At 44.7% G+C, this 27,251-nt stretch overlaps 1 protein-coding gene across 5 annotated transcripts in view; it reads left to right on the top strand.

Annotated features, from left to right (window-relative positions):
- Positions 1-23,090: 23,090 nt before the first annotated feature.
- Positions 23,091-27,251, top strand: part of Fer (FER tyrosine kinase) — a 310,511-nt gene continuing 306,350 nt past the window's right edge. The window contains exon 1 of one of the 5 annotated variants that reach the window (XM_050153485.1): positions 23,091-23,301. The gene's annotated coding sequence lies outside the window, so the exon portion shown is untranslated. Of the gene's footprint in view, positions 23,302-24,024; positions 24,133-27,251 lie in introns of those variants that run through there. The other 4 variants (XM_050153486.1, XM_050153482.1, XM_050153483.1 and 1 more) reach the window with 4 other exon arrangements.

The following is a 27,251-nucleotide window of genomic DNA, read 5'->3' on the forward strand; positions in this document are numbered from 1 at the left end:
AGAAGTAAACAGAAGAATATAGAAAATTGTGAAGTTAATTAAGCTCAGGTTTTAGATGACATAATATGTAAAATGATAATGGAGGTACAAATTTAATATAACCCCTACTAAAGATCATGTGTTAGAGGCGATCCCCAATGCAAAGGACTGGGAAGCAAGGTCTAATGAGAGATGTTTGGTCACCATAGGGTACTTGTGGCTGAATTAATGCCATTATCAGAAAAGCAAGTTGTGTGGTTTTGTTATAATATGGTCCAAAGGCTAAGGGAGCATTGTGGAAGTGGGGTCAGCAGGTACACAAGGGGAACTGTGGGCAAGAAACATACAGGGGACAGTAGATGAAAAATTACTGTGAGAAAAACACCAAGAGTGAGCAGGATTCTGGCCCAGCCATCTAACAGGATTCTTGTTGAAGACAGGACAGGGTGATCAGCATCTCCAGAGAACAACAGAGAGTGAGCGAAGTGCAGGGAAAACAAACACCCACTCTCTCTAGCCTCCAGGAAATCTGTTCAGGGCAGAACAAAGGAACAGATTGAAACACAACATGTGAGACAGAACCATAGATCCTTTCAAAGGACGCATGAGCAAAGAGAGGGACTGGTTTGTGGGTGTAGGCCAGTGGGGGAGCCCTGGACTAGTATGTAATAAGGATTCTACCCTGTCACCATAAGAAGAAGGAAGAAGAAAGATTTATGCTTTCATCATGTTTATATTTGTATGTACATATGTGCACATGAATACAGGTACCTGTAGAGCTCAGAGGCATCAGAACCCCTGGGAGCTGGAGTTGCAGAGGGTTGTGAGCCACCTGACATGAGTGGGAACCGAACTTGGATCTTTTACAAGAGCAGTAAGTGCTCTGATCTCTCCAGCCCTCCAAAAAAAGTTAAGAAGAAACTGCTAGTTACCTTTTGGGCACATTTTCTATAATACTATGGTCATGTATCATCATGGTTGCATCTCTTCTTTTGGTTCAGAAATGAATGGTTTGAAAATGCCACTTTCTAATGATGCATATGGGAGGAGGAAAGCAATATATATGGATAATAGAATTACAGTGATGTGAACCATCACGGGTAAAGGAAATTTGAGATTAAAATACAGATGAGCATGGTGGAACACGTCTATTATCTCAGCACTTTGGAAGTAGAGACAGAAGCATCAGGAGTTCAAGGCCAACCTGAGCTACCGAGAGTCTGCCTCAAAAAGACAAAAATAACTTTTTAAAAAATTAAAAGAATGCATACATACTTATGAAATCTTTAAGTCAGGAAAGTGGGTGGTAGCATGAGGGTGGCTCAGCTTCTATCTTTTTCCCATCAGATAGTTCCCAAATGTCTGGTAGGCATGTAGGGTTGGGGACATAAATGGATCCCAAATAAAAGAAAAGGATCCTTGTAGATCACAGTCATGTCTTTACTTCAATTGAAAATGTTTATATTAACAGTATTATTCCATTGTGCTAGCAGGAAGTGGTTAAAGAGTAAACACAGTCTACATATATGAAGACAATCAAGTTACCATGAATCCATGTGCTAAACATAAACAAAGTTGCTTCATAATGTGTGATGATTTAAACAGCTTGTAGATTGAAATTAATAACATAGGAGGCGGAGGAGAGACAGAAGATCTCAGGGAAGACTGCACCGGAGGGTAGAATTGCTTAGGAAACCTTGGTTTGATGGGAAGAGTCCATGCAAACTAACTGTTTACACTTTTACTTTGGAATCCATGAGAGACCACAAATGACAGCTTTCTTTAGGATTTTAGACATATTTTTTGATCAAGGTAAGGAATTTCCTACATAATGCTGATCACAACGAAGGACAGACAGACAGTTAGCTACCATCAGCTCCAGGAGAGCCGCTACTGGTGTTTACTAATGCGCCTTCCCTCTTGAGTTCTCATACTTGCTATTTCTTAGGCATGGAACACAACTTGGATCTATCTTTCATCTTCGTGTCACAGATGAAATAAAACTTTCGGGAAGCCGTCCCTTTCCTCCTCTTCCCCCTCTCTATCCTCATTTTTTTTTTTTAGGGGTCTCCTTGTTTTAAATATTGTGTTTTGTAGTTGTTTAGAATCCATTTGCTCTTTCAAATTCCAACCAACATTTTATCTTCCACTGAAGAAATCCCTGACCTCCGGAGTGTGCTGGTGCCCGGGGTGAGCATTTATCTCCAGGGCCTGCCAGATTTATCGATGAATTCCAGTTAAGTGCTTAACAGTGTCAGGCCCCCAAAGAAGTTACTGGTATTCTCTTCATTTTTTCAGTTCTGACAAAACTTTGAGAAATACTCATCACCAATACTGCAGACTAGAAAATTAAGGCAACTATCTGATGGCCCTGGAGGCACAGCCCGGGGCCAGGGAGCCAGCCCTGTCCCTTTCCTACGGCCTCAGGCTCAGCTCAGTGCAGCATGAATCTGGTGTCTGCAGCGGAAAGCCTTCTACGGGCGGGGGAGCGGCTATCTCAGCGAAGCGGGCGTAGGAAGTGCTGTGCCACTCATAAGACCCCCCTCTCGGGGCGTGGGGACCCCAGGTCATCCGCCTAGGGAGAGCACAGAGCGGGCAGGGACAAAGGAAGCGAGTCGGGGGTGGGGGATGCTCCGCCCATTGCGGCACCGCTCTAGGACGCCGGAGGGTCTTCCTCTCGCATCTCGCTGGTTGGTGCTAGACTGTCCCTCCGTGGGCGGGGCCTGGCCTGGGTCGGCTGCAGTGTCTGAGCCTAGTTTAGTCCTGGGACCTGATTTAGAAGGGCGCAAAATCCACTCTAGGTGCGATCTTGTCCCTGTATTGGTTCCTTCAGCGTTGACTTCTAAAACTCTCAGATAACAGGAGCAATTGTTTTCCTAGAAGTCTGCCTTTTGTGGACGGAGGGAAAAAGAAACACACACTACCTCTTATTATTTTCAACTGATTTCTCGTGTGCTTTCATTTTGGCTCAGATTCTTGCCGTAGACACCTTCGTGTGGTGAGAGATCTGAAAACAGCCTCTAACCGCAGTTTCCTAACCTGTGGGCAGAGTGTGGGATGAGGGCTTCCTTTTCTCCCCTATAGAGAACCGACAGGTTTTGGGGGAGGTAAACGTTACTTCTATTGCCTACCTGATAGCCTACTCCACTAATTTCGGAGTTTTATAATTGCCTGTCTACCAAGAAGACCAGGGTGTGGGGTCAGAATTACAAAATTAAAGATTGCGTTCTTAGGGGTTGAAAGTGTTATTGAACCTCAGGGGTCACCACCTGTGCCCTAAGTATGGTCAGGCCACCCGTCCTCAATACGTCAAAAGAGAAGTGGAAAACGGATTTATTGAATGTGGACATGTTGGGAAGGGACAACGAAATCCAGCGGACTCACTGGAATCCACCTGAAGCAAGATCAAAGTTCAGATGGCCAAGGATGAGCACACGTAAGCTGTCTGGGTCATGTGACTTCCTTGCCGCATCAGTCCTTTGGCTTCAGTCTTATCCTGTAAGTGTTGTGCCCAAGTTGAGACGCCCAGAGAAACCACCACCAGGATCCAGTCAAGTCCAGAATGCAAAAACAAGGTGTATTCAGCATGCTCTCAAGCCAGGCGTGGGGGGGGGGGGGGGGGCTGGACCACTGCTCATGCAGCGCAGCAGGGAAGAGAGCCCCTCATCATTTGGTGTTGACATTATATAGGCAAAAACCGCAAGCCAGATTTACTCAGGGTCAAGGGGGTTGGTTTTGCTGAGTACAGGGTATGGACTACTTCTGCATATCCTCTTCCTTCTTTAAGCGGCTACTTCTGCTTCTGTGCATGTCCCCCGGGTTCCCCCAAGCAATTATTTCTGCTCCTGTCTAGAACACAAAGCTGGGTGTTGACAGCGGGCTAGCTGCCAGGCACAGTTGGGTTTTTTCCCCTGCTGACTCCTAAGATGTTGCAAAGGGCATGTGTCTTAATCAGATCCTAATCAAGTAAAGCTTCTTAAATTTTCCATGTCCTCACAGTAAGGTAGAGGGACAAGTTGTTAGCACTCTGTGAAATCGCTGGCTCATGCCTTTCCCGTCTTCTAGTATGAGATTCCTGGGGAGAGTCTCATTTTGTGTGTGTGGATGGTCCTTTGTCTCAATATTCTGATAGAATAGAAGACCTGATTAGCTCTTTAGAACATTGTCAGGGGTTCTGCCGCTGTGAGAGGACACCATGACCATAGCAGATCTTATAAAGGAAAGCATTTAATTGGAGCTGGCTTACAGTTCAATGGTTTAGTCCATTAGTGACATGGCAGGAAACATGGCGGCATGCAGGCAGACGNAATAAATGAAAGAAAAAGAAAGAGGGAGGGAAGAGCGGAGGGACGGAGGGAGGGAGGGAGGGAAGGAAGGAAGGAAGGAAGGAAGGAAGGAAGGAAGGAAGGAAGCTGAGAAAGTCAGTAAGTCATGTTCCTTCAGGGTTTCTACCTTAGTTCCTGCCTTGAGTTCCGGCCCTGCCTGCCCTCCACGACAGACTATTTCATGACAGACTACAACTGTAAGCTGAAATACACCCTTCCTTCTTTAAGCAGCTTTGGCCATAATGTTTTTGACAGCAATAGAAACAAACTCATACACGCTCTTAACCACTGAGCAATCTCTCCAGCCCCTTGTAAATTCCCTCTTGTCTATTTCTCCAGTCCCATCACTTTGCTTTTCCCCCATTCATATCGTGAGATTCATTCTAAACATTCAGCATTAGTACAAATCCCTGATCACAGATTCTCTCTCTTGCCTCTTCCCTTAGGTCTAGATCAGGAATGTCTCTGTTTCACTATATGTTTATGCCTTATCATCCTTCAAGACATACTCTGTTGGCACTTCCCCTTGGAAACCTATCTATCTACCCATCCCCATGCCTGGATCAGGGATATCTTCTTGAATCTGGGGCACATGGTCGTTGTCCCTGGCACACATCTTATTGAGCTGTACCACAGTTGTCTTCCTCTTCTGTGAGTTTGGGAGCTCCTAAAGATAGACTAATGTGGTCTCTGTATTGCTGTGAACCTGCTCCAAGGTTATCACTAAACGTTTAATGAATATTGTTTCAATATTTCCATTCATCCCTCTTAACAGCCCTGGAAAATCAGTGCTATTTCCACTAGCTCTGGTGGAAGGCAGTGGATCTATATAATTGAAACTATGGTTAAAAACAACCATGAAAAAGATGATTCCATGATGGGAATCAGAGCTTTTAAATCATAACAGCATAGGAGAAATAGAACAAACAAAAGGAGAGAGGAAAGGAGCAGGCAGGTGGGAGATATAAGATGTAGATCTCCTGTGTACAGCCAAGCCTGTAAGGTTAGGTTTTAAGCTGATAAACGAGTCATAAATCTATAGGTACACTGTAAGATACAGAAGTAAACAGAAGAATATAGAAAATTGTGAAGTTAATTAAGCTCAGGTTTTAGATGACATAATATGTAAAATGATAATGGAGGTACAAATTTAATATAACCCCTACTAAAGATCATGTGTTAGAGGCGATCCCCAATGCAAAGGACTGGGAAGCAAGGTCTAATGAGAGATGTTTGGTCACCATAGGGTACTTGTGGCTGAATTAATGCCATTATCAGAAAAGCAAGTTGTGTGGTTTTGTTATAATATGGTCCAAAGGCTAAGGGAGCATTGTGGAAGTGGGGTCAGCAGGTACACAAGGGGAACTGTGGGCAAGAAACATACAGGGGACAGTAGATGAAAAATTACTGTGAGAAAAACACCAAGAGTGAGCAGGATTCTGGCCCAGCCATCTAACAGGATTCTTGTTGAAGACAGGACAGGGTGATCAGCATCTCCAGAGAACAACAGAGAGTGAGCGAAGTGCAGGGAAAACAAACACCCACTCTCTCTAGCCTCCAGGAAATCTGTTCAGGGCAGAACAAAGGAACAGATTGAAACACAACATGTGAGACAGAACCATAGATCCTTTCAAAGGACGCATGAGCAAAGAGAGGGACTGGTTTGTGGGTGTAGGCCAGTGGGGGAGCCCTGGACTAGTATGTAATAAGGATTCTACCCTGTCACCATAAGAAGAAGGAAGAAGAAAGATTTATGCTTTCATCATGTTTATATTTGTATGTACATATGTGCACATGAATACAGGTACCTGTAGAGCTCAGAGGCATCAGAACCCCTGGGAGCTGGAGTTGCAGAGGGTTGTGAGCCACCTGACATGAGTGGGAACCGAACTTGGATCTTTTACAAGAGCAGTAAGTGCTCTGATCTCTCCAGCCCTCCAAAAAAAGTTAAGAAGAAACTGCTAGTTACCTTTTGGGCACATTTTCTATAATACTATGGTCATGTATCATCATGGTTGCATCTCTTCTTTTGGTTCAGAAATGAATGGTTTGAAAATGCCACTTTCTAATGATGCATATGGGAGGAGGAAAGCAATATATATGGATAATAGAATTACAGTGATGTGAACCATCACGGGTAAAGGAAATTTGAGATTAAAATACAGATGAGCATGGTGGAACACGTCTATTATCTCAGCACTTTGGAAGTAGAGACAGAAGCATCAGGAGTTCAAGGCCAACCTGAGCTACCGAGAGTCTGCCTCAAAAAGACAAAAATAACTTTTTAAAAAATTAAAAGAATGCATACATACTTATGAAATCTTTAAGTCAGGAAAGTGGGTGGTAGCATGAGGGTGGCTCAGCTTCTATCTTTTTCCCATCAGATAGTTCCCAAATGTCTGGTAGGCATGTAGGGTTGGGGACATAAATGGATCCCAAATAAAAGAAAAGGATCCTTGTAGATCACAGTCATGTCTTTACTTCAATTGAAAATGTTTATATTAACAGTATTATTCCATTGTGCTAGCAGGAAGTGGTTAAAGAGTAAACACAGTCTACATATATGAAGACAATCAAGTTACCATGAATCCATGTGCTAAACATAAACAAAGTTGCTTCATAATGTGTGATGATTTAAACAGCTTGTAGATTGAAATTAATAACATAGGAGGCGGAGGAGAGACAGAAGATCTCAGGGAAGACTGCACCGGAGGGTAGAATTGCTTAGGAAACCTTGGTTTGATGGGAAGAGTCCATGCAAACTAACTGTTTACACTTTTACTTTGGAATCCATGAGAGACCACAAATGACAGCTTTCTTTAGGATTTTAGACATATTTTTTGATCAAGGTAAGGAATTTCCTACATAATGCTGATCACAACGAAGGACAGACAGACAGTTAGCTACCATCAGCTCCAGGAGAGCCGCTACTGGTGTTTACTAATGCGCCTTCCCTCTTGAGTTCTCATACTTGCTATTTCTTAGGCATGGAACACAACTTGGATCTATCTTTCATCTTCGTGTCACAGATGAAATAAAACTTTCGGGAAGCCGTCCCTTTCCTCCTCTTCCCCCTCTCTATCCTCATTTTTTTTTTTTAGGGGTCTCCTTGTTTTAAATATTGTGTTTTGTAGTTGTTTAGAATCCATTTGCTCTTTCAAATTCCAACCAACATTTTATCTTCCACTGAAGAAATCCCTGACCTCCGGAGTGTGCTGGTGCCCGGGGTGAGCATTTATCTCCAGGGCCTGCCAGATTTATCGATGAATTCCAGTTAAGTGCTTAACAGTGTCAGGCCCCCAAAGAAGTTACTGGTATTCTCTTCATTTTTTCAGTTCTGACAAAACTTTGAGAAATACTCATCACCAATACTGCAGACTAGAAAATTAAGGCAACTATCTGATGGCCCTGGAGGCACAGCCCGGGGCCAGGGAGCCAGCCCTGTCCCTTTCCTACGGCCTCAGGCTCAGCTCAGTGCAGCATGAATCTGGTGTCTGCAGCGGAAAGCCTTCTACGGGCGGGGGAGCGGCTATCTCAGCGAAGCGGGCGTAGGAAGTGCTGTGCCACTCATAAGACCCCCCTCTCGGGGCGTGGGGACCCCAGGTCATCCGCCTAGGGAGAGCACAGAGCGGGCAGGGACAAAGGAAGCGAGTCGGGGGTGGGGGATGCTCCGCCCATTGCGGCACCGCTCTAGGACGCCGGAGGGTCTTCCTCTCGCATCTCGCTGGTTGGTGCTAGACTGTCCCTCCGTGGGCGGGGCCTGGCCTGGGTCGGCTGCAGTGTCTGAGCCTAGTTTAGTCCTGGGACCTGATTTAGAAGGGCGCAAAATCCACTCTAGGTGCGATCTTGTCCCTGTATTGGTTCCTTCAGCGTTGACTTCTAAAACTCTCAGATAACAGGAGCAATTGTTTTCCTAGAAGTCTGCCTTTTGTGGACGGAGGGAAAAAGAAACACACACTACCTCTTATTATTTTCAACTGATTTCTCGTGTGCTTTCATTTTGGCTCAGATTCTTGCCGTAGACACCTTCGTGTGGTGAGAGATCTGAAAACAGCCTCTAACCGCAGTTTCCTAACCTGTGGGCAGAGTGTGGGATGAGGGCTTCCTTTTCTCCCCTATAGAGAACCGACAGGTTTTGGGGGAGGTAAACGTTACTTCTATTGCCTACCTGATAGCCTACTCCACTAATTTCGGAGTTTTATAATTGCCTGTCTACCAAGAAGACCAGGGTGTGGGGTCAGAATTACAAAATTAAAGATTGCGTTCTTAGGGGTTGAAAGTGTTATTGAACCTCAGGGGTCACCACCTGTGCCCTAAGTATGGTCAGGCCACCCGTCCTCAATACGTCAAAAGAGAAGTGGAAAACGGATTTATTGAATGTGGACATGTTGGGAAGGGACAACGAAATCCAGCGGACTCACTGGAATCCACCTGAAGCAAGATCAAAGTTCAGATGGCCAAGGATGAGCACACGTAAGCTGTCTGGGTCATGTGACTTCCTTGCCGCATCAGTCCTTTGGCTTCAGTCTTATCCTGTAAGTGTTGTGCCCAAGTTGAGACGCCCAGAGAAACCACCACCAGGATCCAGTCAAGTCCAGAATGCAAAAACAAGGTGTATTCAGCATGCTCTCAAGCCAGGCGTGGGGGGGGGGGGGGGGGCTGGACCACTGCTCATGCAGCGCAGCAGGGAAGAGAGCCCCTCATCATTTGGTGTTGACATTATATAGGCAAAAACCGCAAGCCAGATTTACTCAGGGTCAAGGGGGTTGGTTTTGCTGAGTACAGGGTATGGACTACTTCTGCATATCCTCTTCCTTCTTTAAGCGGCTACTTCTGCTTCTGTGCATGTCCCCCGGGTTCCCCCAAGCAATTATTTCTGCTCCTGTCTAGAACACAAAGCTGGGTGTTGACAGCGGGCTAGCTGCCAGGCACAGTTGGGTTTTTTCCCCTGCTGACTCCTAAGATGTTGCAAAGGGCATGTGTCTTAATCAGATCCTAATCAAGTAAAGCTTCTTAAATTTTCCATGTCCTCACAGTAAGGTAGAGGGACAAGTTGTTAGCACTCTGTGAAATCGCTGGCTCATGCCTTTCCCGTCTTCTAGTATGAGATTCCTGGGGAGAGTCTCATTTTGTGTGTGTGGATGGTCCTTTGTCTCAATATTCTGATAGAATAGAAGACCTGATTAGCTCTTTAGAACATTGTCAGGGGTTCTGCCGCTGTGAGAGGACACCATGACCATAGCAGATCTTATAAAGGAAAGCATTTAATTGGAGCTGGCTTACAGTTCAATGGTTTAGTCCATTAGTGACATGGCAGGAAACATGGCGGCATGCAGGCAGACGAGAGGTAGCTGAGAGTTCTGCATCTGGATCCACAGGCAGCAGCAAGAGAGAGAGACACTGGGCCTGGCTTGAGCACTTGAAACCCCAACCCCCTCTCCCAGTGACACATTTCCTCCAGCAAGGCCATACCTCCTAATAGTGCCCCTCCCTATGAGCCTATGGGGACCATTTTCGTTCAAACCACCGGAAACATCTTTATTTCTGCTGGCCTGTTACAGAACTCTGAACACGTAATCAATCCCATTAGAAACTTGATTTAACTCTATATTAGTAAATGGAAATGACAAGGGAAAATGACAGGTATGTTTATTTCTAAATGTACTGCCAACTAAAATAGAAACTTTAGTGACTAGGCTTATTGAGGTGACATGCAATAATTCTTAAACCATCTACAATGGGAAGCTTCTGCATTATGGAGGCAATTTAGAGGATTATATCAAAATGGTAAAACACGACTCCTTTAAAAGCTCATTTCACTCATAAATACCAATACTGAAATTAAGTACTTCCTCGGTCTTGGGTAGACATAAGTAGAACAATCTTGTATGAGCTAGCAAAGAGGCGGGCTGACTTAAATAATCAAAAAGAAGCAATAATAAAGCAGATGCTCCTGACTAGTTGGTAACCCTAAGGAATTCAGTTTCAATTGGAAAATCTTAGAGCTGTTTCAGAATACTTACTAATGAGCTTATTATATTTATCCATGCTAAGAATCTGTCTTGGCGTTCTTTTATTCTTAGTCGCTCCCTCTAATAACTTTCTCGTTTTATTAATGTGGGCATAATGATGTTCTTTAGTATATCCACGATACGTCTTGATGTTGGAATAGGCAACTCCAGCAGCTCGAAAGAGTGATAATGAGGTGTTCTCCTTTTTACATTTATGCATCCCTTCCAGGCCTGTAATTTCATTTAAGAGTTGATGTTGTTCTTCCAGACTTTCTGTTCAATAATGAAATGCAGAGCGATCATTGTTCCCCTAAGAACAACTTTTAAGTTTTCCGAGAACTAAGATAAAGGCTGCGCAGCAGATTCTGCAAGTATCACTTGAGAACATTCGACACGTTGCACTCGGAAGCCAGATGATGGGGGGAGTTGTGAATTACGATCTGTAGATGACAATCTGTAACAGGACACTAAATTTGTAGTGATTTAGTGGGCAGCAAATAGGACAACAGGACAAATGTGAAGATCCAGTTGCCTGAAGATAGGACCAGTAGCGTTGGCTCAGCTTTGGAGGAAAAATTGCCTAAACACAGAAGGTGTCAAGGATGAGAAGCTGGAGAAGAATAAAATACCCCAAATGAGAAAAACAGAAAACAGTTCCGGGCCATTTCTTAGAAGCCAGGTGCCATAATAAGGATTTGTTTAAGTTACCCGTTTACTCTTCACAAACAGCCGCGGTGTCGGCGCTGTTCATACCCCCATTTTAAAGGTGAAAATCAAAGCAAGAAATTTTCTCCAGCAGGGAAGTGCTAGAAAGTGAATTTCAAGCATAGGTCTGTCTGACATGTGTAGCACAATTAATAAAAACCCTGAGGCAGATATTGGGGTTCAACCTGAAGGTCAGAAAAGCAAAACAGCCAGCCACCGGCTCTTACCTCTACCTCAGTCCGAAATGACGATCCTGCCTGCGGGAATCACAGAATGAGATGTGAGTGAGAGCTGTCTCCTCCCGTCTTATATTCCTCTCTAGGGCTGGGATTAAAGGTGAGCACCACTACCTCCCAGTTTCTATGAAAACTAGTGTGACTACAGGTATTAAAGGTATGTGTCACCACTGCCTGGTCTGTAAGGCTGACCAGGGTGACTGTTTTACTCTCTGATATTCAGGCAAGCTTAATTTATTAAAATACAAATGAAATATCACTAAAGACACGTAGAGAGATTTTTCATATCAGTCATTCTGTTTTCTACAAGTAAAGATTACATTTTTTAGTTGGTCGGTGATACACAGCATAATTCCGGCACCTAGAAGGTAAGAGAATCATGAGTTTGAAGCCAGTTTGACCCATATAGACATGTTCTACTGTGCTGCTAATTTTCATTGGTTTTGGTTTTTCTTATTCAGGATCACTCGTATTCCTCTGAATCATAGAGGAATCTATTCCTAACTGGCAAGGAAGCCTAGGGTATGGTTAAATATCATGGCTTTTGTATTAGAAGATCCTGTTTCAAATAGCAATGCCTATACCAACAAAGCAGTGAGATTGCAAATTACACAGTTGAGCTCTCTCTCTGCCTCTTTTTAAAAATATCTCAATAAATAGGTGTGATATAAATGTCTATCTCACAGGGTTTGTATCACTGAAATGAGAATGTGTTTAATGTGTGTGTGTGTATGTGTGTGTGTGTGTGTGTGTACTAGTCAGAGTTCTCTATAGGAACAGAATTAATAGAATAAGGATATATATATATATTACAAAGATGATATGTTAGGTTGGATTATATAATAAAGCTGGATAGCCCAACAATGGCTATCTATGCACAGGAAAGGTTGGAAATCCAGCAGCTCTTGGATGCATGAGACTACATGCACCTCAATCTGGCTCTGAAGGCTGGAGGATTCCTGGAGAGTGGCTGGTCTTCAATGTAGCATGAACTCTAATTGGTATTAATAATACAAACCCAGAGTCAGATATAGGGATAAATGCTGAAGATCAGAGAAGCAGCCACAAGAGAGTTCTTACCTCTACCAATGCTCAGACCGAAGGGAGACAATCCTGTCTCCATGAATCCTCAGACTGACTGCTGTCTCTATGAGACCTCAGACTGCATGCTCAGACTGAATCCTCAGACTGCACTGAGCTCCTGTCTCCACCCAGCCATATCACTCCTGTGTCCACCTCCCTAGTGCTGGGATTAAAGGCATATGACTCCCAAGTACTGGGATTCAAGGTGTGAGCCATCACTGCTTGGCTCTGTTTCTCTTTGAGATTGAATCATTCCCACATATCCCAGGGTGGCCTTGAACTCACAGAGATCCGTCTGCCTCTTCCTCCTGAGTGCAGGGATTAAAGATGTGTGCCACCATTGCCTGGCCTCTAGGACTAACCAGTGGCTTAGCTCTGCACTCTGATCTTCAGGCAAGCTTTATTGGTTAGATCACAAACAAAATATTACCACTTCAGTTCATGTTGGAAAGTCAAAGAAGCTGAGTTCCAGCATCAGAAACACCTCAGCATGGGAAGCAACCATGTACATACACACACTGCACTGGCACAGAGGTCAATGGACAGAAGTAGCAAGGCTTTCCCCTAAGACCCTCTCATAGCTGGGCTGCTTCTGGGAGCTCCTCTCTGGGAGAGCTTCTTCAGCTAATCCTCCCTGTGGACCCACCAGAGGAATGCTTGTCTCTTAGTTGGTTCCAGATCCAGTCAAGTTGACAACCAAGATTAACCACCACTTTGAGTGAAAATACTTGGTATATTTGTGAGCAGAGCGGGGTTGGATACATTAAGTATTTTTATTAGGATTCAATCGTGAGTATGGTAGCATTCTCTAACAAAAGGCTGTACCAGGGATGTTGTCTCTCCTTGCCCTGGAGAGACTGAGGCAGGAATGATGTGAGCTTTAGTTTAGCTAATAGCACCACCCCTGTTTTGAACAAAACGCAAGACAAAGGAGAAGTAGAGGCCCTGCTGCTGGTATCTGTAAGATGAGGAAGTGAAGCACCAACTGTAGTCCCCCTTCAGACCTCACGAGTAAACTGTTACTGCTGTTACAGAAGCAATGGAGGATTTATTTGGCTTGGCCAAACAGACTTGTGTACATCCATCGTGACAGGCAGGAGGTAGAGCAATTCAGTCCGTGGTACTGTAGCATCAGTTGTACACATGGCCCAGGACAGGAAGCGGAATGCATAGGACACAGCCTGTAACCTTCAGAGGTCCCCACGCCTAGGGACCTGCTTTCTACAGCCAGGACCCACCTCCTAAAGGTTCCACAGCCTGCCAATACGGTACAAACAGCAACCTTACAGACTTCCAGAACATACGCCTAGGGGGACAATTCATATTCAGATCGTCACACTGTGGAGCAGTAGGCTGGGAGACAGGAAGTGCAGCACAAATAATAAAAACCCAGAGGCAGATATTGGGGTCCAAGCTGACCAGAAAAGCAAAGCAGCCAAACCACTAGAGAGATCTTATCTCTACCAAGGCTCAGACAAACATAGGGGCGATCCTGCAATGTTCTCCACCAACCTCAGACTCCACACTGCACATTGCTCCTGTCTCTACCTCCCTAGTTCTGGGATTAAAAGCCTGTGATCTCAAGGATGGGATTTCCTTTGTGTGAGCTCGGTTTCTCTTTTAGACAAATTCAATCTTGTGTAGTCCAGGGTAGCCTTGAACTCACAGAGTTTCATCTGCCTTTGTCTCCCAAGTCCCAAGTCCTGGGATTAAAGGTATGTGCCACACTCCCTGGCCTGTCTGACTGCCCTGCCCTCTGATCTTCAGGCAAGCTTTATTAATTAAAACACAAATAATCTATCACCATAAGGAAATGGAATCAAAGATTGTGGTTGACTGAACTCTTCTGTTGCCGTGATAAAACGTCGTGACTGAGGCAATTTAGATTAGGGAGGATTTATTCTGGTTTATGGTTCCAGAGAGTAAATCCATAATGGTGGCCAAGGCATTGCAGTAGGCAGCCAGAGCAGGGAGTGGAGAGGTCACATCTTCAACCTCCAACACAGAGTAAAGTGGGAACCAGAAGTGGAGTAAGCCATAAGCTCTCAAAGTCCATTGTACTCAAGAGTGTGCTTACTTCCTCCAGCAAGGCTTAGCCACCTCCAGGAATGGCACCAACAACAGGGACTTGATCCTATGGGGGACATTTCACATCCAAACCACCACAGTGACTAAACCCAAGCCCTAACTGCTACCCAAAATGTCTGTGTGTTTTTAAAACTGTTGGCAATGGACTAAGTAGGTACTAAAGATGTCTTTCTAAATTTAGACATTGATAACTATCATTGCATAGCAAATGCCTGAGGACATCCTGCCAAGAAAACAACCTATAAAGAATGCCTGGACTTTTCCTTATCAATCAAAGCTTGCTTTTTATAGCTGCTGGAAGTAATAATGACTGTCATTATCACTACATTGTGGTTTGACTAGCAGATGAACAAACACCGGGGAAGCAAACAGATACATGTAGATGTGATTAGGTCATTTATTTTTTGAAGGATTAAAACCGAAAATATTTCTGCTCTAAAACAATAATTGATATTAATATTACATCTAGGTGTCTGTGAGTGGGTTGGTGCATGTGAGTTCTGGTGCCCTCCGAGGCCGCATCTTCTTGAAGCTGGAGTTACAGGTGGTGGTGAGCCCAGGACAGCCCAGGACACAGGTGCTGGGAACTGACCTCCAGTACTCTGGAATTCAGTGCTCATAATGGCTGATCCAGTTTCTAATTCCAAGAAGAGTTTTTAACAATTGATTCTTTGTCCCCTTTTTTGGATTCAATCACTACCACCAATACCAACAACAACTTCAAACACACACACACACACACACACACACACACACACACACAAAGGCTATGATTAAAATAAAGAGATAGTGTTTAGGTTGTGGAAGCAGCTCAGTCAAGGGTCCCTGTCTAGTTTGTCATAGGCCCCGAGTTCAATCTTCGTTAGTTTGAAACAAAATAAAACCCTGACATCGCCCGGATTCTCTAATTAATCTAAGCTTAGCATATGCATTGGTGAACTTACAATCACACCTCCTCTTTTGAAGTTGTTGGTCTTATTCTCCGATTCCATAGACAAGCAACTGAGGCACGCAGGTTCTGGGACCTGATCTAAACAGCTAGGCTCCAGTTTAACCTGAGAGGCCTGGTTGCAGAGCCAAGGCTTTGACGCTTTAACCTTCCTTACTAGAGCAGTCTGTCTCGGGCATGCATCCACTTTCTCTATTTTACCATGCAATTTTAAGACACACAGACTCTGTGAAATTCAAATACAAACCCCATGATAACCTGCTGCAAGCTTCTTTGCTATGTTTCATGCATAATTTTATCACAAAACATAGGCAATCTTTTATGAAAAACATAATTACAGGTAGGCTCTGTGTTTTGAAATAGAAAATCTCTGTCCCACATGATCCCATCCCTCCTAGTCATTCATGAGTCGTCGTTCTATACTGCCTGGTAGTAATCTGCACCTAGTCTCCTGAGAAGAGCGTCCTTCCCCTTCAGCTGTGTGTTCTCAACGAAAGCTTCCCGGGCACAATTCAGATTACTGTGCATACTCTATTGGTCTCAAAGTCCCTCCTTTGGATAAGATAGCAATGGCAGTGGGTTGTAAGAGTTGAATGCTTTCTGGGCCACAAAGAGGAATCAGTCAGATAGGGAATTTAATGCAGTATCTTTATGGTTATATGAGGTGAAACGAAGAGAGGATGAGAAAAATTAAACACAGGAACGAGAACAAACAAAAGGGGTGGGGGTTGAGTGAATCCAGGCTTCAGTTTAGGTTCTGGTACAGCTATTTCAACTTTTCCAGTTATCTCCTTCCAGCGCCTGATTATTCAACAGTCAACAGCTTTTTCCACTGCCCAGCATTTTTTTCCTCAACTCTTTGCCTTGCTTACCTAAGGGTGTGGGAGATGGGTTTCTGATCCTTGCCACCAGAGAATTCCCTTCATACACTTTAAAATGTATCACATTCAAAGTATCTATCGTATGTGTTTTAGAAATGCCATGGCTTCCCCACGAGAACTCACTCTGCACAGGAGAGCTGAAGGAAAGTCTCTTTAGTAGTGCTTCTCTGGCTGGGGCTAAGGCCCAAGGAAGAGCTGACCTCGAATAAAAGATTTGCTAACTTATACAGACCTTAGACTTAAGCGTTTTACACGGTCTTTCATGTGTAAATCTCTTGGAGATCTTGGGCCCAGGTTACACTTTGAAGAATTTAAACAGAGACAGGAGACTCCAAGTCTGGCCTCCTGGGCAGCTAGAATATTTGCACCGCAGAGACATTGCCAGAATTATTTCTTAAGTCCACCAGTGCTGTCTGTTCTTTCTGAATAGTTGTTACCCAGGTTCATCTCGGCTATTGCACAAAATTATGTGTTTCCTGATAAGAGTTCAAGGAACTTAATGGTGTTTCCTGATAAGAGAACGAGGAACTTAATGGTAGACTTAATGGTAGCTATGACCCCATGTTGACCCTTTGAGCTGCCTGTTAGAGATGTGTTCTTTGGGGATGGGCGATTTAATGGCTGGCGGATAAGCATTTGTATCCTTGCATTGTAAACTTGGCTTGTCTCTAACAGGCCTGGCCAACACAGTACTTATCATTGGTGGATTTTGGAGGCAGAGCTCCCCTAGCTAAATTCTGCTTTGTGTGATTTAATGTCTCCTAGGCAAATCTACTAGTAAATACTTTACAGCATCAATTCAATAGCTTTGAGTTTTTTCTACATTATATGTTATACTGTAATTACTATTTTATTGTCACAGTATGATAGGCAGAATTTCAGGACAGCCTCCAAGATGTTTTTCCATATACATATAGATACATATATCATATATATATATACTATTTACACACATATATATCACATACATATACTGTGAAGTTGAGTCTAGAGGGTAGAAACAAATAAAGTTACAGATTCAAAGTAAGAGAAATGGTTCCTACCCTGGTTTGGAGACAATGAAACTCACCATGACTTCTATACCTGCAAGGGACTAAATTTTGTTAAGTAATTCTGGGATGGGGGGGAATCATACAACTCATTTCAAACTATACAGGTAGCCTGGTGAAGGGGTTCACAATTTTCATCTCAGTGCCGATGAAGCTCGACAGAGGGACCACCAACAATTTCAAGGCCAGCCTGGGGCTACGTCATGAATTCCAGGCTAGTCTGGAGCTACAGCGAGATGGGGAGTGGTGTGGAGGAAGATGAGGAGGAGCAGCAAGATGTGGAGGATGAGGAGAAAACAGTTTATTTATAAACAAAACAAAAACCCCTGTTGGCTTTTCTCAGCGCAGTTGGAATGAAGTGAGAACGGAACAGACTCTCACTCACAGAAAAGTCTCACCTCGTCGTGTCCTTTCCCTCCCTTCGGTGGGTTCACATCCCTCGAGTCACACAGGGCTCTCTGTGCCTGTCACGCCCATCTTTTCCACCCCAGAGTATGTGACTGTAATTTCTAACTGCTGTCTAGAACATTCTCTTCCTTCGTCTACCTGTAGCTGGTTTTTTGCCCCCTCCAGGTCGCATTCCAAGGTTCATCTTTCCAGAGTCACTTGTTACCAGAGTCCCTCCCTGCCCCTAGCAACAGCACGCCTTGTCATAGCACCCTTCCACTCAGACTTTAACACTGCCAAGAACGCCATGTTTGTTTACTAATTACCTACCCCCATCGAGATGGGAGGCTTACTCTTAGTGTATATCGATACTTTGGAAAATATTCTTTGTAACAAATAAGTTAATATGTAAGGAAACATACATTTTCAAATGAAATCCTACATTCAATCCAATTGGAAGACATTTATTATGCAAACAAAGCATAACAATTCTAGGATATTAACAATAAAATTAAAATTGTGGGTGACTGATGGAAATATTTCACTTCTATTCCTTTGTTTGGAACAACTATTTCAGGTTCACACTTTAAAGTGTATTGTGTATTTTTAGATAAAAAAATATTTTAACTGAATATGTCCATTTATATCACTCAGTTCATTATTAGTGATGAACTTGAGACTTTATAAGATAAACTGCATTTCAAGTAGAAGAAATTTTATCACTCAGTTCTTTTTTAGTAGCAATCTTTGGACTTTTACAAGGTAAACTGTGTCTTTCAAGTAAGAAGAAATTTGTTTTATATATGTATGAAACCCAGCACACACACACACACACACACACACACACACACACACACGGACTTACCTTTTTTACTGAAGGGCAGGAAGATTTTCTTCAGTGTGGTATTTTGAATGTTTATCATTTTCCATTTTTTCCAGTTAGAGTCTATGATTGATTGTTAATAATGTGAGAAATATAGATGGGGTATTTTACTTGCGGATGTCCAATTGTGTAACTACTGTTTATTGAGAAACACTACATTTTCTCCATTTTGTCTTCAAACCGTTGCCGATGATCACTCGACCATATCTTCCTGGTGTGTATATGTGTGTCTTGAATTCAGCGTTGCTCTTTCTGAAATGCCCCCCCACACACACACACACTAGGGTGTAGTTCAGTGAAAGGATGCTTCTCTGGCATATGTGAGGCTCTGGGTTTAGTCCTGGCGCTGCAAAACAAAGCAAATAAAAAACACTACCAACCAGCCAACCAACCAACACCAACAAAAACAAATTAAAGCAAAACCTGTATTTTAAAATGGGCAAAAATTCTTTGAATATACACTCTGCAAAAGAAGAGACATGAATCTCAAGTAAGCATTGAATAGCGCTCCACATTGTTAGCCAATGGGGAAATATAAGCTAATGTCAGGGCACCATAATGCCGGGGCATCATTCCACTATAGATCCATTAGAACGGCCAAATAATCGGGTTGTGGTAGTCTCAGCACTAGGGGGTTGGGGCAGAGTAGTAAATAGCTATATGTTTAAGGCCAACTTGAACTCTATTGTAAGTTCCAGATCAGTCCTGGCTACAGTGTAGACTTTCAAAAGACAACAAAAAAAGGCAAATAAAAATGTCAAAGCAAACCAGTCTTCCAATCTTTTTGCACTACTCAGTGCTGGTAGACAGCAAGGAGCCACTGGAACTGTCATATGTCACTGGGGTAGCATAAAATGGTGCAAGCCCTGGAAAACCTTTGGCAGGGCTGGCTGGGATGAAGCTCATTGGTCTGCCACTTGTTCAGAATGGGCAAGCATCTGGGGTTGATCCCCGACACCATGAACAAAACTAAAGCTTGCTGGTTCTTTACAACGTTAATTATCACTTGTTGGGGTTGAGGAGATGGTTCAATGGGGAGAGGGGTTGCCGAGCAAGCAGAAGGACCTGTATTCAGATCCCAGGCCCTACTAAAAAGTCAGCCATGGCTACAGGTGCCTGCAGTCCCAGAGCTGGGGAGCAGGCAGGGTCAGGCTGATCTCTAGCCCTTGTTGGCCAACCAAACAACTTCCTCTAGTCTTTGAGTCCTGGCTCAGTAGGAGACCCTGCCCCAAAATAAGATGTGATACAAGACAAATCTGGCTTGGTCCTTAACGGGGCTGTTACTCAGATTAGCTCACAGTAGCTGTGGTTACCTGCACTAGACCTGACAAGAACAAGCCTTGCAGGATGCCAGCATGGATGAGGGAGATGCCCCTGAGGTTCCACCTCTATTGGAGGAACTATTGGTCACTGATGGCTGCTGAGGGGAAGAGTCGTCTCCTAAGGGGACATGGCGGTACTCACTTCTTTCTTTAAATGTTTCCTTCAGGTAAAGTATCTTGTTCTCATGCACACATTATCTTCCTTTCTAAGATTTATTCTTATTATTTGTAATTGTGTGTGTGTGTGTGTGTGTGTGTGTGTGTGTGTGTGTGTGTAAGGGAGACAGATGCATTGGCTCCCACTGGAGCTGGAGTTACAGGTGATTGTGGATCACTGAACTCTGGTCCCTTGAAACAGCACTATGCATCCTTACCCACTTACTGACTGAGCCAACTCTCCAGCCCAGGGTTTTCTATTTAAAGGAAACTACTCACAGTTCATTGAAATCTCTTCTGGTTTTGTTTTGTACCAGCCTCTCCTCTTCCATCTGGCGTCTGATTTCCATGACTGCGGGAATGATTGCAGATGATACCCACGTATCTTTTTATAGCCGAACTTGGAGATCACCGACGTCATTCTTGGTGTGATTTGGCAAGGGATCTGGCTATGTCAGATACAAGACTCTCCAAGTAGACATAAAAATATTCCTCCTCAGATAAGTCACTGCCCCCGGAAACCTGGAGCCTGCCTTGCAGGAGCCCAGCAAGAGAAGCACGTGGAACCGCACTTACTTCCTCTGCTTCTCTGGAAGGCTCCCCACTCCTCTCCACACTCAGCTGTCTTGTCGCTCAGCCTCCCCTGGGAGCAAACATTTCTGTTCCTTAGTAACTTGGTGGAGGAAGTGATCTGAGGATCCGGTCTACACATTTCTTAGATTACACAGACTTCCAGCTAATTCTGTGTGCAGCTCCTTACTGCTGCCTTCAGGGATCTCTGCCAGCTGGGTTCCCCAAGACCTGGACATAAGTTTATGCGCTGCTGAAAGCATCTAGAGATGTAGTCTCAGCCCGCTGCACCTTGTCGACCCGCCTAGCTGGTCTCCTAAACACAGATTTCCTTTTAAAAACTCATCCCAGAGCTTCCCAAGTCAGACTCTCTGAGAGAGAGGGCGGCTGGTAACGTGCATTTCCTATGAGGCCTTCAAGTGACCAAACCGGGAAGTCATTACTCATTACTCCAGCACCGTAGGTCAAGCACAGGCTCAAGTTTTGTCTTTGAAGGCACAAAGGACTAGGCATAAGGGAATGAAGGAAAGGGCAGGCAAGTCCTGAGAATACAATGGCTTACTTACTAAAGGGACAGATCTTGACTAAACTGTGGCCATTTTAAGAGGACTCGTCTTGATGAGGAATGTTGGTGGCAGTATTTCTCCTTGGAGAAGGGAAAGCCAAGGAACTAAGGGAAACACCATGAGTCTGTTGTGCCAGGCAGCCTCCGTCTGGGAGGGGCGCATGTGAACGGTTCTTAGTGGGGATGACGTTGACTTTGAAGACTACAGGAGTTCGGTTCTGTCATCTACTTTGCCTTTATTCCCTGTGCTCCCCTTATTTTCCATTTCCAGTTCTGTAATGCAAAGGGAGTCACATATATGCATTTTGAACGTTGGAAAGCCAATATAACAAACATCTTGACCTTCACCCGGACATGATCTCTAGGGAAAGTATTCATCTAAGTGAACGATCCCCAGAATCTATGAAGTTTATGTGCTCTGAGGACAGACTGTGTAGCACACACAGAAAAAAAAAATACCATTTTTTTCTTCTGTCCTCCTTATCACTACATCTGCTTTAGGAGTGGTGTGTGCAAGTGGTTAGGTCTAAAAAGTGAACAAGGGAACAGTTATAGATGAAAGACGGAGAAGAGAAGGAGCAAAGGTTACAGAAGTGGCACTGGCTGAACTATGCTGGCACACAGCCAAGATCCCTCAAGTCCTTGAGAAAATTTTAAACAGGAAAACGAGAGGGAGATAGGGTGAGGAATGATATTAACTAAAAGTAAAGAATTAAAAAGTAAAATTTAATTAGAAATTCAAAAGTAAAATTTAATTAGAAATTAAAACCAATTACCTAATTTTAATGTTCACATTATATAGATTTTTTTCACCAGGAAAGTCACTTCATTAAAATATAAAATTTGGTATTTAATCTGTACAAATAATACACCGAGGACTTGTTTGTTACAGCTTGGCAGTACTGTGGCATTACACAAACTGTGGTAGTTCCTGGTACAGATCTAAATTTCAGTGGAAGAAAATGGACCTACTAATCCTATGTTAGTATCACCAACTGCAGGATGACTAGAGTTTTATGAAGGCAGTGAAAGGAAATTATTTTCCTTCGTTTTCTATTGTCACAAGATTGTACAGGAAATTTGCTCAGAATTTTTGGAAGTGGAAAAAAAAAGTATTTGTTAAATATGTTGTAATGCAAAGTGATTATATTCTAGGGAAAACCAATAAAACCAGGAGTGCCATTTTCTCTCCCTCCCTCCCTTCTCTCTCTTTCTTTTTGCCAAATTGAACTGTGGCTTATATGCCTGATGACTAATTTTTTTTTTAAATTGCAAAGTTGCACTTCTTAACATGATGCCTGACACAGGGCAGACAACTTAGACTTGAGTGTATCGCCGGGATTAGAATAGATAATTATAGAACCGAAAAGGTTTTTTATTGCTTTTGAGAAAGTGCATTCCATTCTCATATATAGGTGTGTGCACTAGTAACTCATCAGCCACATCATCCACATTTAGATCTGTTGGTGTCTCTGAACTTTGAGAGATACTGGTTCCCAGGTTTGTTTGTTGTCCCCAGGTAAGGGGTTCCCCCTACTCTTAGTGGGGTTCAACCAGGGTTTTAAGTGCTCAAACACTGATTCACACCCCTGTATCTTCCAAGTTCTTGAGGAAGATATCCCTGGATCATGAATCTGCTAAGAGTACTTAATAATTGTTTTCTGAGAATAAGGGGAGAGAATCTCATCCATTTTTAACAGGAAGGCATAAACATCTATGTGTCCTTACAGTATGTTTGGTTTCTTGGGCCCTGAAACGGACTTAAGTGAACAGTCATTTAGAATGAAAAGTATTCATCTTTCTTCTTTGGCTCTCACCTAACTCAAAAGTTTTTAAGGGTGGGAGTGGAAATGAAGTTGTTAGAATTGCTGCTTGCAACCAATGTGGCTGAGCTCACGTACAGGATACAATGCCTTAAAAAGCGTGCTACAGCAATACGGGAGTGACGCTTAGTGACGAGTAACACCTATCACAGAGCTCCAGATCACCTAATAAGATCTGTTCAGTCCACATTACTCATTTTGCACCAAATTGCCGAAGAGAGCTTCGAAAAACCGCCCTCACTGGAAGAGCCGATCAGTCTGAGTTCTCGCTTTCCAGACTTTCCTAGAGGTAAGTACTTTGGAGGGGACCGCTCCCAGGACCCGCCTAACACCTAGCAACAGCATCCATGTGCCCAGAAGCCTCTCAGATCCTCAGCGTCGCAGGCACCGGGAGCACAGGAGTGAGAAGAGACTAGTGCTGAGCGCGCTGCAGAAATGCAAAGCCGATTTAAAGGAATCCACGTTACAGCACAGGCAAGCAAAGCGCGGGAAGGTAGAGGAAGAGTCCGGTGCCGAGCCCGCTCGGGGTGGGGAGGAGACGCCGCACCCGCCCGTACCCCGCGGGCGCTCCACGTCTAGGCACGCCTCCTTTCCGGCCGGAGCGCGGGGCTGACCCTTCCCGGTGGCCCCAGTTTATCACCCGGCCAGGCCATTTCCCGGCTTTCGGCCCTGCGAGCCTCCCCGAGTTTCCTGTCAGGCCACCTCTGCCTCCGCGACCATCCCGATAGCTGGGCTCGGAGAACCGGGCTCCTCAAAGAGGGAGAGTCGCGAGGACCAGCCCGGTGGAGAAGCGGCCCACAGGGCGGCGGCCACGGCCCACGCCTCCGCGCCCGCAACCCCAGCCCGCTTCCCACCCGCTAAGCCCCGCCCCTCGCGGGCCCAGGCCAATGGGCCGCGCCCGCCTCCTGGGAGGTAGTAGAGGAGGGGGTTGGGACCGGCGGCAGCGCCCGCCCCTCGCCCTTGCTCATTGGCTGAGGACTCAGGGTGCCCGGAGACCGGAGTGTAGCGGGATTGGCTGTAGAGGTTCGTGACGGCGGCGCCTATTGGCTGGGGCAGCCCCCGTGACGCCGGTTGGCGACTGGCTCCCGGGTCTGAGGGGCTCCTGCTTGTCAGGTTCTAGGTAGGTGCGTTTCACGCCGCCGTCGGTAGGCACTGTTGCCCCGGGCAACGCCCCGGGAGGTGGGAAGGAGGCCGGAAGGCGAGCTCAGCACCGGGGGCAACCGTCCCCGCCCGCAGCGGGGCGCCGGGCTTTGGCCCAGCGGGCGAGGGCTGCTCGGAGGCTCTTCCACCGCCCTCAGCCGGCTCCGACCCCGCCCGGGGCTGCGGGGTCACTCGCCCCATCCTCCCCGCGACGGAACATTCTGGGTTGGGCTTTGGTCCGGCTGCTCACCCGGCCCGCCAGGCCTGCCCCTCCCACCCGTCCGCACCCGGAGGCTGAGGGGGCGGTGCCGGCCGTGGCGGGCGCCTGGCCCCGCCCCGTCGCGGGTCGCGGGTCTGCGGGGCGTGGGGCGGGGTTGGGGGCTGCGGCGCTGCGAGTCCGCACCCGCTCCCTACTGGCGCTCATCGCCGGTCGCTCACGGTGCCCAGAACTCTTGGGGCTCCTCCCCTGGTCGCCCTGTTCTGGGGTACCCAGCCCCTCGTGTCCCCGCAGCCCCTTCACATCGGGACCCACTAACCCTGTCTCGCCTCTTGTCCAGCTTCATGTCCCATTGCCCCTCTTGTTCAGGGCTGTCCTTCAGGAGTCTGAACCAGATCTAGACTCCTGGTGTGAAGCCGGCAGTCAGGGGTGATTTTTTTTTTTTTTTTTTTGCCCCAGGGGCTGTTTAGGGGTCTGAGGTGTCTGGAGGCACCCTTGTGTCCTCCTAGGAACAGCTCTCTGAAACATGACGTTAGGTTTGGTAAGAGCGAGGACGCTTTTCAGAAGAGTTAGAGTTCAGCGCTAAGTTTCCATGAGGTGGTCGATTTGGTACTTTGCATTTGTGATATGGTTGGGGATGCCATTGCAGCCTAAATTTGCGAAGGGTAGGGCAGCCTTTCATTTTCATGCACCTTGTGATGTCAGTACAATGAAACTGACTATTTCGCCTTCTGAAGAAACTTACATGTGCACAGTAGTCTCACCATCACTCAAACATATGCTACTCCAGCTTGTAAAGGAGTTTTCAGGCATTTTAAGAAAAATTCACCTGAAGTTGCTGCATATTAAAGTAGAATTTAAAAAAAATTGAAGATAAGGCCGACACTATTTTAGTGGTTGATATCTAAAAAATTTTGCGCTCCATATGTGAAATGGGAACAGGATTAAAGGGGAAAATAGTATTGCAAAATGCATTGTCGGGTGCAGGGACTGTTTGTATACACACCTCCCCAGGATTTATGATGGTAGTGGAAGAGCCACAGGATATAAAAGGTTGAGTGTCTATTTTACAGCCAAGAAAAGATTTTCTGATAGCCCTCGAGTTAAGGGTTTTCAAAGGTCCCAGGGATGTTTTAAGAGAGTACATAGGCATTCTTGGAAACACTTTCGGTTTTCTTCCATAAAAGACCTTTGGCGAAGATCTGTTTCTTTTCTGCATTGACAGTATTAATATACACTAGCTGAGATTATGTAGTGTCCTGTAAATGCAGCGTCAGCTCTGCTTCAAAGGTAGATGTCATTGGCGTGGGAGAAGTAGTCCAGGCATTTCTGGACGAGATACTCGAATTTCATTCTTGGTTGCCCTGTCGCTCTAACTTGCCTGTGAACACTTCAGATTCACGGTCTTTTCCGCTCCTGTCAAAAGTTAGAAAAAGTGAGGTGTGCTTGTTTAATGTGGCCGCAGTACCTTTTAATAGCTGTTCCATAGTAAATATTAACAGCAGAGGAACTGAAACGATCAGATTGGAAACGTTAACATAACTGTATAGAAGAACAAAATATTGTAAGGTCCTTGTTTATAAGTGGAAATAGTAAAACTAAATAGTAGCAGGAAAAAGGCAGTAGTAGTTTAGTTCCATGAAGCACTACTCAGTGTGGGTTTGTGAGGTGTGGAAAGACAGATCTTTGTATCTACGCCAAGATTAGCAATGTCATTGTGGTAGTCACAGGAAAGAGCCTGCAAACTTGTCTTAGACGCCAGTGTTCTGTTCTAAGCGTGGCTTTATGTTAGTAGATGGCAGTTTTGCACCATGATGTACATCTTTCGGAGTGAGAACCAAGGAATGATCGCTTATTCAGTGTTTTAATCATGTAACTGAATAAACTGGACCAATCTTATGCAAGATTGTTTTGGAAGAATGTATTTTGTGATGGGAAAGAATTTGCAAATGCAGCTTAAGAAAATAACTACGCGGATACCGAGTCACCGTGTTCACTAGGTTCACTAGTGTTTCAGCAAGACTCAACTCTCTTCAGTGTTGTGTCATAGCGTGAATAACGGAAGATCTTCACACAGAACTTCAGTTTCTGACAAAGAAACAAAAGTGGAAATGGCATTCATTTAGATACATGTAGTAATTGTATCTTTTCAATCTTAGGGAAATTTTTCTTAAATATTTGTGACCTTTTAAATTTCAGAAAGACTTTATACCTATCTTTGTACACACTTAATTTCTCAAATGTTTAAGAGGTAGTTATCAGAACTTACAAGTGGATAAGGTTTTAATTGTTTTGGGGCATATTGATTGTGGTGTATACATCAGAGAGAAGAAGGGCACAGTTCTGAACTTGAGTGAATTCAGCTAACTTGGCAATGGTGACTCGCATGCTAGGTTTGCACCAGAGTGCCGCTTTCCCTGCCTCTCCTCCTCCTTACTCTTTTTATTCCCATTTTCATCTAGTTACTCAGGATGAGTTCTGCAAAGTCAGTTGAGAAGATACAGAGAAGAAAAGTAGTTCTGTCATAGTTAACGTTCTGAAAATAACCGAAGCTTGCCGTGTACCACACGATACTGTCAGTTCCGACAGACTGGTGTATACCGTCCAGTGTATCTACATCTGCATCTGTGTTAGAGAGTTCCTGAGTTTGAGGCTTGGCTACACTAACTTAGCCGCTTCCGGATCTGGGGAAAAACAGAATAGAGGACGTATTAGAGCTAAAACAGAGAAATCAGAATAAAGTAGCCGCTTTTTTCTTACTCTGTCAGAACAAGCATGCTAATAATGCTTGTAGTTACTGATGTATGACTACCACATTATGGGGTCATCAAAAGCTTTGGAAATTCAAAATTATACAAGTAAACTGAAGTTTACTTAGTTCC

This window comes from Alexandromys fortis, unplaced genomic scaffold, assembly GCF_014885135.2.
Source record: "Alexandromys fortis isolate MF-2015 unplaced genomic scaffold, M_Fortis_MF-2015_v1.1 scaffold_61, whole genome shotgun sequence".
In the NCBI taxonomy this organism is placed as follows: domain Eukaryota; kingdom Metazoa; phylum Chordata; class Mammalia; order Rodentia; family Cricetidae; genus Alexandromys; species Alexandromys fortis.